The sequence below is a fragment of the Rhea pennata genome, chromosome 16 (assembly GCF_028389875.1).
Source record: "Rhea pennata isolate bPtePen1 chromosome 16, bPtePen1.pri, whole genome shotgun sequence".
NCBI classification, from domain to species: domain Eukaryota; kingdom Metazoa; phylum Chordata; class Aves; order Rheiformes; family Rheidae; genus Rhea; species Rhea pennata.
The window spans coordinates 8,950,622-8,966,494 of NC_084678.1; the positions used below are offsets into that span (position 1 = coordinate 8,950,622).

The 15,873-nt window shown below is 41.3% G+C and overlaps 1 long non-coding RNA gene and 3 other non-coding genes across 4 annotated transcripts; all 4 read left to right on the forward strand.

Annotated features, from left to right (window-relative positions):
- The first annotated feature begins 11,611 nt into the window (after positions 1-11,611).
- On the forward strand, positions 11,612-11,703 carry LOC134148010 (small nucleolar SNORD12/SNORD106). Its single transcript, XR_009960120.1, has one exon. It is a non-coding gene; the product is annotated as a small nucleolar SNORD12/SNORD106 (small nucleolar RNA).
- A 76-nt stretch (positions 11,704-11,779) lies between these two features.
- LOC134147807 (uncharacterized) lies at positions 11,780-15,043 on the forward strand. Its single transcript, XR_009960073.1, has 4 exons — positions 11,780-11,892; positions 12,210-12,345; positions 12,984-13,100; positions 14,474-15,043. It is a non-coding gene; the product is annotated as an uncharacterized LOC134147807 (long non-coding RNA).
- Positions 12,820-12,911, forward strand: LOC134148009 (small nucleolar SNORD12/SNORD106). Its single transcript, XR_009960119.1, has one exon. It is a non-coding gene; the product is annotated as a small nucleolar SNORD12/SNORD106 (small nucleolar RNA).
- LOC134148011 (small nucleolar SNORD12/SNORD106) lies at positions 13,547-13,639 on the forward strand. The gene has a single exon (XR_009960121.1). It is a non-coding gene; the product is annotated as a small nucleolar SNORD12/SNORD106 (small nucleolar RNA).
- Positions 15,044-15,873: the final 830 nt, after the last annotated feature.

The window sequence follows — 15,873 nt, forward strand, 5'->3', positions numbered from 1 at the left end:
TTTTTTTGGTTAATTTATTCTTCTGTGCCACTACAGGGACTGCTTTTTTATAGGATTTGAAATGCTTGTGATATAGTACCGGCAGTATTGTAAAGCTATGGAGTAACTGTAATGTGGAGGATGTGACAAACTGGCAAGGTCAAGGAAATTCAAAAGTAATGTGGCTACACTTTATTTATGCCACAGTGTGTTAGTGCTACTGTATTAATGGGAGCTTAAACTAAAGTTAAAATTGTGAAAATAAACCTGGTGCAACAGGTTAGAGCAATTTCAGAGTTTAAATCTCTACTTTTAAGTTTCCTTGTTTGCTTGTAATTTCAGTTTTAACCTTGCCTTGCACTTAATTTTTCTGGGATAGTACTTTAAAAAGGAAACAAAACTGTCTCTCTGGCAACAAAAACTGGCACCATAGACTGACACATGACAGTGTATCATTTGGATGTGAACTACCATAAATGTGTATTTAACTGGTTACCTGTAGCAGCACTTCCTAAACTAATTGCAGTGTGTTCAGTAATTGCCATAGAAAGCAGTTACGGCACATGCTGTGTCTCAAAGCTAAATGTTTTGGCCACTTTATTCACATGAGCAAAAGCAATCCATTGACAATAACCACATACCAAATTTTATTGAATCAAGTTGGTTTTGATCATTATAAGCGCAAAAAAACTTTGTAAAGTTTTGGGTTTTTTTTTGTTTTTTTTTTTTTTTACATTTGTAGAACTACGATACTGTACATTTAAAAATTAAAAGAAACTTGCTAGGCTGAGGTTTTGGATTTTGTATTGCAAATTCTTACAACTTAGAAACTACTTAGCAAACAATTTATACTGGAAAACATATACATTATAGTGGTATAAAGGGTCTCCCTAAGTTTATCTGCTGCAACTTAATAGTTTTCTCTTTGAGTGGGGTGAAAGTTTCTTTTTCTGGTTATTTTGCAGCATTTATTTGCTGATGATGCTATGTTTTTGTATAAACCTTAATTAAGGTAGTTTATCATAGATACCTAATATGTTTTAATACTGTTAAATGCATCCATCGTCTTAGAGGTGCTATCTAAGAGGAGGTTCCTGTGTCAAAGACCTTGGAATCTGAGCCAGATGATGGAAAACTTCAGACCACTACATGGATTCTAGGTGAGCCAAAGTGTGTTCCAAAGGAAAGTGTTTTTCACATAGCGCTACAATCACTTGGCTTTTTACATTGCCTTCTCTATGCTTGATGCAGCAAAGACTGGGAAGAATTGACTATATGTAGTATGTAATCCTGAAGTTTTACATGATGATTTGTTCGGCAGATATTAAAAGAAATTCAAACAAAGGAGTCAGAGGTGAACTGTCTTGCAGACAACACTTGCCTAGTACTCAGAAATGTATGCTTTATACCAGGACTAGCCTGCTAGATTAATGAAGCTATGGCATTGTATCTATGGCATATGTTCGCCCATGTTTGTCATCTTTGTAGAACACTTTAGTTCTTGGATCTTAAAAAACCTTTTTGAGTGCCAGTGAGTGAACTGGCACTTATGAATGTGATTTACAGCATTTATTAGCTTGGACATAATGCCACTCTGCAAGACTTACCTTTCAGCAGTGAGCCTGCTATAAACAAACCACGTGTAAGATTTGTTCCAAAATGACCTTCTTGTGTTCAAATCTTAATTGGTTAGGGTCATTTTCCCACAAGCAGATTTTTGACAAACATTTTTTCTCCCCATTAACTTATTTGACTCTGCTTAAATTAGCACAAACACTTTAAAAAACTAATGCTTTTTTGTACATTTCTCTGAAAGTTTTTGGTAGTATGACACTACCAGTTTCAGTGGCCAAGAATCCTTTGCACAGGAGAACTAGGAGAACTGTAAAGTTTTGCACTTAAAATGTCTTTCAATTCAGTCACAGAGAACTTCTGTTTGAAAGTGAAAAGTTTAAAGGCAAGTAACGAAAACAAAATACTTTGCCCAATCAAGATAATCTTGATTCTTTTCAGATTTTACTACAAGTTATTATTCCAGCCTCTTAAATCATACAGCTACTGTTCTGCAAATGGGGCTGCCTTTAAACCACCGCTTCAAAGTGTGGAGGAGGGACGTTTGATTTTTAAGGGGTTTCCAGTAATGCTTAAGTAACTTGTAACTGAGGGTGATACCTGAGGAGGCAGATCAATGGGTGACAGAAAATGTGATATGGCACAATACACTTGTTACTGAATTCCAGTCCCTGTTAAAAAAGCAGTAATGTGCAAAACCTCTTCTTAACAGGCAACTAACTTTCTTAAATAAGCAAGCAATATTTGGGGCTCAGACAAACTAGGTAAAATTTAAGCAGGCAGTCCACAGAGTGAACAAAGACATGATCAAATATGGTGATTTGTGCTCATTTGGAGCTTTTTTAGTGCCTATCCATTTTACATCAGAAAGCCAATGCAGAGCATAAAAGTTCAGAAGTTGCCAAGAATTTCAGAAACCAGACTTTGAAAATATTTTGTGTTTGTTTTCCAGTAATTTAGCTTGTTAGTAAGATCAGTGGAGACCAGACAGCACAGCTAATATTTTTTCCTTCACCAAAGAAAATGTCCTTTCTTCATGTACTCTTCTACATGCCTAAACTTTGACAGACTTCAGGCATCAGGTGTTTATTTCTGGTAGCAGCAAGAAAGCCCTCATTAGTGCTTTCTAAAAATTCAAAGCTTTAAGACAATATCTAAATTCTAGTTGCTTTCATTTGCACTGCTTTCCTTTGTGCCTTTTCTTACAAGTGTGTAGCTGCATTTATTTGTGGCTTTTGTCAAAAGAATGATATTGTACCATTATTTCTTTGAAGAGATGCAGTCAAACATTTCATGCTGCAGTGCTCTGTGTAAGAACCTGAACAGTGGTTCGGTAGATGTGCTTACAAGACTTAAAGAAAAAGGGGAATAATGGTTAATTGGTCAGAGAATTTCTTTTGAGCAGAGTATTTTATTTACTAGAAAATTCTGACTCCCCAAAGACAGCAATAAGAATCTCATGGCTTTTTATGATCTCCATCCTGAAACTAAGAGTGATGGATCCTGAAGAAGAGGATGACTTGTACAAAATTTAGAATACTGACCTGTAGGATGGCTAAAATGTGCCTACAAAATGAGAAGCAATCTGGACTAATTGTGATACCTGATTGTTCCATGATATTAAAATCCATTCCCATACCTCCAATTGATTTTTGAAATGGAATTTTGTTTTGCAGTCATCCCTAGCTGTAACTACATTGCTATTGCTGAAGCTCTTATGCTGGCTCACCTTCTGTCAAATAGACTTTTATTTTAAGACTAGACAGCTGGTATTTCCTTAGGATTATTCTATCTGAAAGGACTCCGTTGGGAAATCTGTACTCAGCAGGGTGGTTTTTCATGTTCTCAATTCTCTGGCCAAATTTTAGTAACATCAGAGCAAAATGTAGCTATGCTTGGAGTTCAACTGCAATTTTCTCACCATTATGTAAAGCATCAAACCAAAATTCTGTTCTAACCTACTGATCAAAGTTAAAAATAGAACTTTTATTCTGTCCTAATGTTTAAAGACAAATGGTGGAGGTTCCAGAAGTGCCTAGCTCCAGCAAAGGACAGGATGTGTGCATACCACTCCACTAATCTTGTGGAGCAAGATTCACAACTCAAATTGTGAGGCAACTGCTAACATTTCAGTGCTTTTATTTTGAAAGTCTGCAGATAAAAACCTACAGAACAAGTGTGAATCAATGGAATCAGAAGGGCTTCTCATCTTATTCAGATGACTTCTGCATTTAGAGTTAGACGAAGTAGTGCTGTTCCAGAGGTGGTTACCAATCTGAAAATACATAGCTTCATCTCTGTGGCTGTGACATGTTGTATTGCTTCCACTTATTTGCTGATCAGATACATCCACTTACTAATACCCAGGAATCTGTGAGTAAGAACCTGAACATCCCATGGAAGGAGTTCAGGGGGAAAAGGAAATTTAAGTTGTTGAAGCCAATTAAAATGCCTCGATTATCCATTTGATCTCTGAATTGGACCTGAAAAAAGACATACTGATAGTGAATAATACTTATCCAAGAACATACTATATTCTGTAGCAAAACAAATGACTTTGTATATCACTACTAATATCCTAACATAAATTGGTTTTGATCAGCAACAAAAAAATTATAAGCTTTTAAACTACAAGCATTCCCCCCTTCCAATTTCCCAGTATTTTTTGCATCCTGCTAATAGAGAATGTTTTAGATATTCAATGTCCTGTGTTAATGATGCAGAAAATATCCTTCACGGTGTATACTTTCAATACTTTCACTCTACACTAGCATTCTTCCACTATCTTTGCTATTTCCAACCAGAAGATACAGTGTTTTATGTTTAAAAGCTTTTTTTTTTTTTTTTTTTTTTTTTTTGGTAGCAAAAGAAAGATTAGTGTTCCATAAGGAGGTGATCCTACGCCTCCATTAAGGAACAAAACCTCTGATATGTTTTGTGTCAAAGTCTTAATGCAAAAGCCATTTGGGGACAACTGAACATCTGTACAAACACTCATCCCCATTTTCCCCATTTTAACATGGGTGAAATCTCCCAAGCTGTTGTACTTACGATTTTAAAACTGCAGCACAGAACATCGTTGTAGGCATGTGTATTGTGGTCTGACTGCTAAGTATTACCTTCACTGCTACTGTCACACAACAGCTTGATTTTAATGAGGAGAAGCCCGTATTTATTTCTTGCCTAGAAAAAACAATTGGTAAAGGTATCACTGAAAAAAAGCAAACCCATTAGTATTTTGTGGTAAATTGAGATTACATATAACTGAAACTGCCGCTGTATTTGCATAAAAAGTCTGTGAACGTTTCCTTTAAAGCTTGTTAATACATAAGCTCCTGTATATCTATTTAAAATGTTCAGCCACCAAATTATTTAATTACTAAAGTGGATAAAAACTTGAAGAAAATATACTACTTCAAATTCACAAGGGCTAAATGTATTTAAATAATTGGCTCTTCTAACACTAAGCGTTGTGCTTTCTCTTGTGCTACACCAGTTTCAAAGATACTGTTTTCACTGAGTGTTTCAACTTTTTGTACTTCCATGTACTAAAGGGCTGATTTAGAAATCCAATGCTGATTTGTATTTAAGAGAATAAAGGATTATTTAAGAGCTTTTGCTCTCTAAACTCCTCCCCCTTCAACCCCATTATACTGCTCTGTAATAATATGCAGGAAGGGAAGATGTACCTGGGTTCAATTAGTACTTAAACTGGGCCAATACATATTTGTTGTCATTCAGCAATCAGCTGGATATAACTGCATTGATTTTAATGGCCTTTTTGACACAGGCTGTGAATGCTTGAGTTTGGAGACTTTTGCCCCCCCACCCCCCCAGTCCTGCTGTCAGCTGAGCACAGCGAGTGAAGGATGCCATACAGCTGCCCAGGAAGGAGGGAACCAGGTGGCTCACTGAGGGAAATCTCCAAGTTCCTTGTGAATGCTACCTTTACTTCCTTTTTATCCTGGATTTACTTTCTTTTCTTTTCTTTCTTTCTTTCTTTCTTTCCCTTATCTACTTAGGAAGCTTAAAATAAGTGATTTTTGTTGGCACTTTCCATTCAGAAGCTGTTTTAGTTTTTGGGAATGTGATATTACTCATGTCTCTTACTAGTGGTTATCCTTAATAAATATGCTTGCTCTCTTCCCTTCCCCTTCCCTCGAAGAAATTTTACTCCTAGAACAATAAAATTTCTTAAAAGCAGGCAGTTCACCTGAGCTTTGATGGACTGGTTCTTGCATCTATAAGGCATAGAAAATATCTTTTCTGCCTTAGAAATATATGTTACTGAAATGTTTCATGATACATTCTTCCAAACTGGAAACAGAGCTAGAGGTATGCTTGCAGTCAGGGCTGTGTGGGGTCCGATGCTTTTCACTTGACTATCCCAGAGTGCTGCTGTTCTCTGTGCAAAGATGCTGCTGTTGAAAGACCACTCCAGGTACTGCGCTGAAAACAGGCTAGCTTATAAGAGAGAGATTGTTTTCTTCCTGTCCTGACTTTCTCAACACCTCCTGATTCCAAGAAGCTACCAGGAAGCCTTGTGGTACCTTCCCGATTTTAGCTAGTGATATACTGTTTAGCTGTATTGTACTGTTTAAAAATAGTAAAATTGGAGCATAGTTAACTTATTTCAAGTTTGAAATAAACCAGCAATAAACGTTAAAAAAAAAAATGCTGGTTCTCATTGTTCCTTTGTTTCTCGTTCTTCATTTTCTTAGTGATGTCCAACTACAACCTGATGATTTTTCAGACTTTTTTTCAAAATAGTGGTTTTACAGCCTGTCTTACTTTTCTGACTTTGCTTATTTTTAAGAAGTTTTCAACAGGAATGACTTAAAATACTATAACTTAGCAGCACCCTGAAGGAAGCACCTGAGACAAATAAAAGAGTAGTTGTGAGTATGAAGCTGGTGTTAAGTTCAAATATTGGTCTATGCTGATTCTGTTTCTCAACCAGCTCACTGCGTAAGTTTGTCACGTTCCTCCCAGATCAGGGCATTTCTTCAAGGTGAAGCAACAAGGATGACTGGTTGTATCTGTGTAAGTGGATTAAATTTTTTTTTTTTTAACTGATTCTCTATCCTGCTAACACACAGGATTCAGTAAGAGAAGGCAACACCAGGGTTGTCCTCACACTGTTGATACATTTGGCGTTCAGCTCATGGCTAGGAGCTTCATGAAATCCAACAGCAGCAAATTTACTTGCACAGTAATCCTGCTGGAGGAATCAGGCATTATCTTGTAATAAATAGACTAATGCCTATTCCAAATTCCCAAGGGGAGAATGGCGATTGTTGACTCAGCTAAGTCAATTGAAGACTGTAGATCTATCTGTTGAACTGAAGTACTTCCTGGTGTGTACATTGAAAAGGAAGCCTTGTAATGTGTTTGAGTTCCTGCACAGTCTCTTTAAACACTGAGGTTGAAAAAAATGTCCCATGTGAGTGGACTGACAGCAGTCGGTTATTTTTGCAAGATAAAAATACTTAGACCTTACCTAAAGTTCTTTTTAAGTTACCACCATATTAGTCCATAATCTCCTTTGTCTTTTTTGCTTTACCTCTTCCTGATTAAGCAGTATCTTTCATCACCAATGCCTATGTAAATTCATTTGCCAATAATCTAAGGGAGTAACCTGTCAAATGTTCGTTAGATTCAAATGTTGCCTTCTTTCTTCACATATGTTTTTTGTAGAATTTTGTCAATTTTCCAAAATTTTCTCTGGTGTCAGGCAGCATTAGAAATTGCTGTGTTCTATGTGCAAAGCTGTAAAAAGGCAGTTGTTAGTCTAACAGGCATTTTCTGTGTCTGCTTTTAAAAATGGTTTCTCTGAACTTGAGAAAAACTTGCTTTGATCCATTTTAAGGCTAACCCTGAAGAGATGCATTAAATCACTGAAGGACCCAGTTCCACAAGGTGGAGCATTCTGACTCATGATGAGACTCCCTGCAATGGTCATACCCTGAAATACTGTGACATCCAAGATCTGTGGTTATATAAAAAAAGAATGCTTAGATTTCTGAGTGCTCTGACTGTGGTGCTGCTTAGCTACTGACCTCTAAATGTGGTGCTGCCTGAACTTCCTGTTACAGTTGCAATGTAGCCATGATCCATTTCTGTCATTTTTTTGGAAGAAAAGCCTTAGTAGCTTGTAGAAACACGAGAGATCTTCATTTACATGCAATTAAGCCTATTATATTGGTAAATGTGAATAAGGTCTGCTTTGCTGAAGCTCAGCTGGTTTGCTGTCTTCATTTATTTCCAGTCATAGCTGCAGCCTAAATTATACCAATGGTATTTCCTTTTTGTTGCCCTTTAATCCATTCTGTGGAATTTGTGTTTAAAATTTTCTTGTTCCGGAAGATCGATGTGTATGATTTGGCAGATGCTTATAAATGTGTTTTTTAACACAGTCAGTGTGCCAATTGGTGTATTTTGATTACCATTGCATTCTACAGTAAAACTGCTGACCTGACAGTTCAGAGGAGAGATCTTTTCAGTTTCTTCATGTGTTTTTTTTTTTCTTTTCAAGTCTATTAGAAGTGTGTTTTATGTTAGAAAATTATAGTCTATACCAGAAATGTCCTAAATATCAGTGTGTTTGGTGCTGGGGTTTTAGTTTTAATCATCATATTGGGAAGTCAGAGGTCTCATCTCAGTAAAAGTTTGAATTTGTTTTTATCTATTTTTTTTAATAGCCATTGGAGACTGGCATGTGAAACATTTAATGATCTCACAGAGATTAACAAGGTCTTTTTTTTTGGCAATTCAGAAGCATTTCTTCTTTCATCATGTTTCCCCTTCCTTGGGCACTTGAGAAAAAGTATGATTGTATGCTAGTACTCAATGTTGGCATTTAGAAGAAGCTGGAAACATGTCTATGTGAAGGTTTGTGTATAATATAAAAGCATTCTCCAGCTGCTGTGGTACTGTGATAATAATACATGTTACTAATTGCCTTTTAACCATAACATTAGCTTTGGCCACTCTTAGCAAGGTTAGACAGCGTAACTGGTCCTGCACAGCTCTTCTAGGTGGAGTTGGAATGACATGAGTGCAAACACTTGGATATGAGACCAGAGAGGCTCAGTGCACTGCTGCCATGGTGAGTAACACCCAGTGCACAAATTCTGAAAACAGTGCCTAATTGTCCTTTCCAAGATATGTTGGCCAATATCCTGCTAACTGGCTGTGAAGGAAAACCTCCAGACTGGCTGCTTTGGCCAGCAGTGCACCATGGAGGTGTTCCCTCAGTATCTGCTGGTGAAAAGCAAAGAGATATGAGGCCTGAGTATGTTCTGACCTTTTGCCATGTGCCGAGAAGCACTCCTGTGTTGAAAGAGTCTTGCTGCAGTAAGCCCCAGACTGAGTTAAGGAGTTCATCTAGCCAGCGATTTTCAGTGTGGTTCTGCCAAAAGAAAAGTCAGGGAAATCAACTAAACTCAATACTAAGCTCTGTTGCAGCTATTTAACATCTGAGCCCTTCCCATTTCTCATTTTCTGCCAAGCTAGGGAACACAGATCACATTTATGGTTCCTTTAGAGTTGTGCATGTGACATGGGTTTGCAGTGTAACAAGATTAGTTTTCCTGGTAATCTTCTTAAAATGTCCTTCCTTTGATTGTCATTTCATCATTTGATGTTCTGGAACTTGGATTAATGGGATTGAGATTTACTGCACAAGTCCTGTTCAACAAGCTGCTTTCAAGAATTAGTAGCCTACAAACATATTTCATTTGGAAAATGCATTTTAATGGTAGCTGACTTATACAATGGTATGCCAAACGTAGTATAATGTCTGTGTATGTACATGCACAGTACTATGTATGTGTTTATTCACTGATCTTGTAAGATCTAAAACAAGATAGGTTTATTTCAGTCTCTCATGTAGCTTCTCTATACAGATTTGCAGAGGGACTTGGGTTATATGATTGCAAACTAGTTTACAAATTTGCCATGTCTTCTCTTGTTTTCATCATATTTCAAGCACCACCAACTACCCCTGTCACTGATAATATAGAGCATATTTACCTTGTGATCAGTTTGGTCCATTTTGCTTTTCACTGAATCCATTTTTAGTCAGTAGAAGTTTGATCCCAAAGTAACTGCTGGTTTGCTTTGGCTGTGATGTGGCAAGCTATACAATGCAAACTCTTCATGACTCAACTGAGCGCGTCAAGAAGCTTTGCCTGGTGGCTCAACCAACTAATGCATTTCATGAACAGTGATACTGAGGTACAGGGAAACTGTATGATTTTGACCTACAGAGTCTAGTACAGAATTGGCTGTTGCAGAGCTTAGATTGTTCAATTATTGTGGTTAGTCTGAAAGACCACCCTGCAGATGTAAAACTAACAAATGACCTTCTCTACCTTTTCCTGCCTGTTAAACTGACTCCATTTCAATTCCACAAGAGATCCCACCTTCCTTGGGGAGGGCTGAGGATGACTGATGGCTGCAGAACAGCTCTGAATCGCACAGTGGCACCTCCAGCTGAGCAGCCATCGGTGAGAGGGAAAACGCTCTGCTTGGCCAAGTTTTCCGAACAGGAATAGCTGCTGTGCACATGTAGTGAGGATGCTCAGAAACACCTTCAGCGTGTTTCCAAGACTGTCATGGGGCAATCTCAAAGTGTCTCTGCTAGGTAGGGATGGCTATTCACACCCCCTTTTGAGGGTGAGTTTATAGCTATTAGATCACCCCTCACTGCAGTTTTGGGTATTCCGTTTACAGGCAGCTGCTCTCGGTCAGCGTGCACACTTTGCTCTCCAGTCTTTTCCTGAAAGTTACTCTGTGGCAAAATATTCCTGTTGCAATTTGCCTGGGAAGATTTAAATTCAATTCGTATCATACAAGTTTGTGTGCTACCATTTAAAGTAAATTTGCTGAGAGTTAGGTGATGTTTTCAAGTTTTAGGTTGCCAGGATAAGTAGCCGCTGCTTTTCATTTGAGTTGGTGATTAAGCTGCTGCAGATACTATTTCTGTGTATTTTCAGCGTGACCTGGTGACATGGTAAATACATCGGATAACAAACCTGAGCCAAACTGAGATCACGTCATAGGCCTGATTTTGCCACTGTGCTTGCACATGCCTTTGGACAAATCACTAAACACCTCTGAACTTTATATTTTCCTTCTAAGAAAAAATAAACCAGAAAACTAAGTAAGAAATCATGCTTGTCCATCCTGGTGAAGTGTTTTAACACGTGTCAAGGCTACAAGCCCAAGGTGCATACTGCGCTGCTCTGATTTAAATCTCTGCAAGTTTCCTGCATTGTGGAATATTTAATTGTGTTGACTCTTGGTTATTGCAGAGAGAGTCGGTGCCCCCCAAACCAGGAGGAAACGCTGCGGCCAAACTCTGAGCAAAGCACGGCCCACTGCCAGACCAGCCCGAGGCCGGCGAGGTGAGTGAACTGAGAAGCATCTCCTCCTCTTGCTTGAATTTACTTTCTGGAAATGTATTTTCTTGAAATGCGGCCCGAACAGTTGTTCTGAGGGACGTGCTGCGAACAGGCGCCGCTGGGGAGCGCTGACAGGCGAACGCCAGCAGCGCCGCCGGCTCGGAGCCAACATGGCGCCGGCTCCCGCCTCCGCGCGGCTCGGGGCGGGACCGGCTCGGGGCGGTTCGGGGCGGATCGGGGCGGGCCGCGGGTCCCCATAAAGCGCGCGGCGCGAGCGCGGCGCGGCCTCTTGCTCCGGCGCCGCTGAGGTGAGTGGACGTGGGGAAGGGGCTCGGTGAGGGGTTTTACCGCCCTGCGCCGGGCGGCGCTTCCCGCTGCCGCTTCCCCCGCCTGCCGAGGGCAGCGAGCGGCCCCGCCGCAGCGCCCGGCCGGCGGCTGCCGCCCCGCCTCGTGTCAAAAAACCCACTCAAGTTTTTTTCTTTTTTTTCCTTTTTTTTTTTTTCTTTCATGAGTGTTTTGCCCCATGCGGCGGCTCTTCGGCCGCGCAGCTCCTCGCGGGGGAGCGTTTGCGGGAGCTCGCTCGGGCCGCGGGGCTGCCCCGCGGCGTGGGGGGCGGGCGGCCGCCCCGGTGCGGCCTTCCCCGGGGGTGACTCGCTGGTGTTCGTGATGACCGAACTTTTTTCCCCATCAGAGCGACAGTGTTGATTTCTCACCACTCTAGCCAGATCTTGTCTGATGCACCAGTTGGGAAGTGCCGACGTGTCCGGTGCCCTCCCGGGACTTGGGCTCTGACTGTTCGCTTTGTGTTTAATCCTAGGCTTCTGCGGAGGGAGACAAGGCCTCGGGCCTGCTGGGGAACTGGTGGGAAGACTGTGGCAGACTGGAATTGGTCGTAGCGGCTCCACCATGCCTGAGCCACTGGCAGGGCGGATCGGTAAGTCTTCAAGCTGTGTTAAACACTAGTGAAACAAGTATCTTTACAAGGGAGTTACTTCTAAAACTCTTTGTCAAGGTAATCACACTGGAGACTTGACTGATGCATAGATCTAAGCATTAGTCTAAATATCGGAGCTCCTGTGTGGAGGCTTCCTAAAGGAGAAGTGTTGCTTCATGGCACTTTGTGCGTGTGTTCCTCCCGTTCCATGGTGTCCGAGGGGCAGGCAAGGCCAGTGAACGGGGACAATCATGGCCGGGAATGGGCACCTGCACAGGGGGAAGGATGGCAGGGTTACAGCTCTCTGTCCCGGGCAGGTGCCACGTGTCCGGAGGGCTCAGGAGAAGGCTATGCAGCATGGAGGCAAGTAGACAGTCTGCTGTTTAGGGCAGCTGCCCCAACATGGGACGGGAGCCAGCCTGGCTGATGCAGATCCATTTGGAAGAGGCACTGGTGAGTTACGGAGTTTATGTGCTCTGCCCCTTGCTGGTAGATATCAGGTAGTGTTCACAGGGGAAGCCATGCGTGGCTTAGCACGTGTGTGTAGCCTAGCAATTTCCTCTGCATGGAGTCTGGCTGTATGGAATTTACTGCAGCATATGGTACTTCCTTTACACAATGAAGATGCACACTCACATAGTTGTAAAAGCTGTACCTACAAAAGCATGTAAGTCGTATGTGGATGCTGCTTTTCTTTGTCGTCTCAGTAGTCTCTTGCTCTGCCCCATGTGGCTGATGTTTAAGCGCTTCCTTCTCTAGCATTTTGTAAAGTGTTGCCCTGTCCTGCTTGCCTGTTTAGCCAGCCAGCTCTTTTGGAGGAAGGATTTGCATGAGTTCACTCAGTCCACATATGCTGCATGGAGAGCGAGCATGTGTCATGGCTACCACACGTGTAATTTATGCAGCCGTGTAAATTAGGAGTGACTTGCTGGTGTACGTGATGACGAAACTTTTTTCCCCATCAGAGCGACAGTGTTGATTTCTCACCACTCTAGCCAGATCTTGTCTGATGCACCAGTTGGGAAGTGCTGCTGTGTCCAGTACCCTCCCGGAGCTTGGGTGCTGATTGTTCGCTTTGTGTTTAATCCTAGGCTTCTGCAGAGGGAGACAAGGCCTCAGGCCTGCTCGGGAGCTGATGGGAAGGCTGTAACAGACTGGAATTGGTCGTAGCGGCTCCACCATGCCTGAACTGCTGGCAGGGTGGATTGGTAAGTTTTTAAGCTAAATGTTGTTTACTAGTTTTGCAAAAAGCTTTTTTTGTTTGTTTTGTTTGTTTTTAAGGGGGGTACTTCTGAAAACGCTCCGTCAGATTTTTCTCACTGGAGGCTTGGCTGTGATGTGTAGATTTGAGCATTAGCCTCAATTTTATACAAAAGTATTGCAGCGATGTTGTTCCTGTTCCTGTGGTGTCTTAAGATGATAGGAGAAGCTAGTGAGCAGGGACCAGCACTGCAAGCAAATAGCATCCTGGAGCCAGTGGTGATCTCTTGAAGAGATTTGCCTAGGTACATAAAAAATAATTTTTGCGTGTTAGCATCCACCAACACTTTCCTTTTATCATCTTCCCTGCAGGGAGTAATACCTTATGAGTAGTTATGGCCATGAAAATTTTCAAAAGTAGTTGACTGTCTTTAAACTGAAGAGCATTTGTTACTCTGTGGTATATGATGACTTCATACTTTTTTCCCCATCATATCGACAGTGCTGATGGAAACTTGTGTTTAGCCCGATTGTCTGATTCCACAGATGCAAGATGCTTCTTCTCAGTTTATCTGGTTGTGTATTAAGACTACATGCCTGTGCACCTGTATGTTAGGGAAATTATACATATCCTGCCTGCTTTGAAGAGGAGCTGCACTGGAGGGTGCTCTTTGCACATATCCAAGTAATACTGATTGTGTAACACTGACATGCATAAAAGATTTGTGGATCAGAACTGAAAGAATTCTTACTTTCAGGAAATCTCAAGTAACAGAAAATGACTGAGAGCTCGGGCACACTTCAGTTAACTGTAACTTAAATGGCATAAGCATAGTTTGTTTTTTCCTCACCACCCCACTTCAGCAGCGTTAAAATGTGGTCCTGTTACAGAGTCAAGAAGCTTTCATTCTCTCCCCCCCTCCCCCTTCTTTTTTCCCCCATAGTGAGTGAGCCTTTTGAGTTTCTCTGCCTGGGAGAAGTGTAGAAGTCAAGTTTCAAAAGATGCTCTTTATATTTGGGAGGTGTGGAGAGTGTGTGTGTTTTTTTTTAAAAAAAAGTGTCAGCTTTAGTCTCTTCTAAAAGGTAGGCTGTTTAATTAAGACTGATATTGCAAATGCTCTAGAAAATGTGGTTCATAGCACTTGGCTTCATTAGATGACCAATTACTGTTACTGGCTTCCTTCAGTTGGAGCCTGGTTTTGCTGTTCAGGTATCTGGTGTGCGGCTATTAAGTATGTTCTCTTTGGAATCTGTGTTAGTGCAGGAGTTTTTGGGGTGTCTGCAGAACAGCTCTAAGCATTTATCAGTTTGGGGGGTTTTGGAAGCTTTATAGCTGTGCTACTTGAGGCAATGAACTGACAAAATACTTTTTTCTTGACAGGTTGGAATTTGTCAGAAGTTGTCCGAGGATCTGCTGTGGTAGCAGTGTACTAGTGAGAAGCTGTCTCCTGCTAATGATGCCCCTGTCTGTTACTGCTGTCTGTGATCCCTTGTCTGATCTCTTTGGTCTTTTCTCAGAGTTAGCAGGGAGTGATAAATTGGTGTTCTGCCAACTCACAGATGAAGGGTGGTGATTTATTTTTCTTTTCCTTCCTCAGTTTCAGGCATTTAATTATAATGGATTCTGGAACTTGCTATAAGTTTAATATAATCTCATACTTTTGCCTGCAAGGGCTGCATTCACCACCTGATAATGTTACCTTGCTGCTATCATTGAAAGTACGGTAGTATCACCTTAAAAAGGAGTTTTTATGTATGGCCTTGTGGTTAAGGCTAGTCCTTTTCCAAGAGTGAGGGTTCAGATCTTGGCTATACCCTGTTACTCAGTAAGCTTCAGCTTGTCACTATCTTCCTATAGTATGGGCAAGGGACCTCATGGATGCTGCAGTGCAGTCTGGGTTTCTGTATTGCTTAGAGCTTACTATTTAATAAAATCTGAGTATTGTGTGAACGTGGCTTGTATGTGCAATTCTCTTTCCACACTTCAAACAGCCAGTTTCTAGATGTCCTAAACTTTATTTCTGGAGTCTGATGGCAGCAATACTTCTAATGTAGTGACCACTCACATGGAGTCTGCTGCACCAAGCTTAAGAAAAGGGAAGAGTCTTATGGCACAAAGTCTCGACTTGGTCTGGACTTTGGCTTTGTTGTCATGGCAAGGGCTGTCCCTTAGTTTTTCTCTTAAATACTGGATAGGGAGCAGCTGGTGTGGTGCATAAAATTGAGGATTTTTACTGACCTACTAAAGAGATGTGGATTGGCATGCTCCCAGGTAAGTCACTGTGGCTCTGCAAATTCTTCATGCAGGAGCCCTAGAGAAAGCTGGCAGTGATCTAGGAAAAGAAGCTGATGTCAAGGCTGCTGTTGAGGATTAGGGCATTTTCATCACGTGTGCAATTAGGTCAGCTATCAGGAATGACTGCTTCTGGCTAGAAGGACTGTTCTAGTGACAGATGTTCATGCAGACAGCTTTCCTTTGAATGCTGTTTCACTGTCTCTAGCAGTTCTCCACAATATACACATCTGGTCTCAGTGGGAACAGCGAATCTACCTGTACTGTGTGACGTCTGCATTATCAGAGGGACTGAGCAGTGATGAGTCTGTTTTGCAAAGAGGGAGAAGGCATTTTCCATCTGTGCCTGTTAGCCTGGCAGTCAGGAGTGGAGTCTGCATGGTGCACAGTTAAAAAGGCCTTGACAGATGTCTCGTGCAGGTCCTAGTTCAGTAAGATTTGTACACCCCGCTAGCAATGCAAATGAAGTAAATATCCCCTTCAGTTCA